Below are 1,294 nucleotides of genomic sequence, written 5' to 3' on the forward strand. Positions count from 1 at the left end.
TCCTGCACCCCCCTCCCCTCCGGCACCCTCACCTTCAATCCCAGGTAAATTTACGGTAATTTTTCCTTAATATAGTAAAAAATAAAAAAAAACCAGTGATGATTAAATACCACCAAACGAAAGCTCTGTCTGTCCCCAAAAAAATGGTATAAAATTAACTTTAGTACAGTGTTGTATGACATAATAAATGTCAGTAAAAATGCTGCAGTGCTGAATACTGAAAAATGGCCTGGCCGGGAAGGGGGTTTAAAACCCCGGTCAGCAAGTGGTTAAGGAAGTTTGATAACACATAGCTAACCTTGAGTACACAGATGAAGGGCAGGTTTCCCCGACCATACTATTCTTGCTATCCAACTTAGAAAATTACAATCTACAGTTTTGTACCGTTGTTACCAACAATATCAAAGGAATCACCAATCGCTGCAGTGTGGCCCAACTGTAAAAGGGCCAGTTATTTGGGTTTGCCCCCCAGGCTGTGGGACAAGATCATCCAGTGCCCAGGGTGAAGATTGCAGTTTGCCCTCATCCTCCAGCAGGCATCCGTACACTGGAGCTCTGTTCTCAGCGGGTGCCTCTCTCCCTGCTCTCTTTGCCCTTGGTAGGCTGGTACTGGAGCAAGGAGAGAGCAGAATCCTCCCTCCAGCGGCTATCACAGCCCTTGCTCTGTTTTGCCTGACAAGAGTGATGCTGTCAGTCAGTTAAGCAGCTGGAATGCTGAGCGATGGCAATACAGAGCTCCATTAATTAATGTCTTTCATATTTACCTGGAGTTTAGTTTTAAGTGTATGTATAACAAACTGGACATGTGGTTTTTGAAGAACATTTTGTTATGTGTATATATATGTTTATGTTATACATTTGAGCATACTGCATGTGTATCATCAGCAGGATTTTTCTTCTTTAAGTCTAGGTCTTGAAAGACAACAGGTACACTCCCTGCTGATAGCCCCTGAAATCTGCAACAGCATCCCTAAAAGTTGTATGAGAATGCAGCATGATTAGTATAGTTAACAAACAGTTGTGTAACTACAGAGGTTTGGCTTTCACTGTGTCATCTGCAAAAAGGTGATGACAGCCAGACACGTGATGAGAGTTGCAAACAAGCTGTTTGTCATTGAAGGTTACTGTGGCAGACTAACAATGTCAGATGACCACAGAAATATTGGAAACAGGTCAGCTTGGGTGACCTTGCAGTGTGCCTTGAAAATAAATAACACAGGTAAATTAGAGCAAAATCAGCTGTTTTTTGTAAAAAAAAAATACATGTATATGTATATGTATATATATATATATA

General features: G+C 41.4%; 1 protein-coding gene across 1 annotated transcript in view; it reads right to left on the reverse strand.

Annotated features, from left to right (window-relative positions):
• Nucleotides 1–1,294, reverse strand: part of RPGR (retinitis pigmentosa GTPase regulator) — a 72,662-nt gene that overhangs the window by 44,882 nt on the left and 26,486 nt on the right. The gene's annotated exons all lie outside the window — the stretch shown is intronic.

The sequence above is a fragment of the Nanorana parkeri genome, unplaced genomic scaffold (assembly GCF_000935625.1).
Source record: "Nanorana parkeri isolate BGI_ZX_2015 unplaced genomic scaffold, ASM93562v1 scaffold122, whole genome shotgun sequence".
NCBI lineage: Eukaryota > Metazoa > Chordata > Amphibia > Anura > Dicroglossidae > Nanorana > Nanorana parkeri.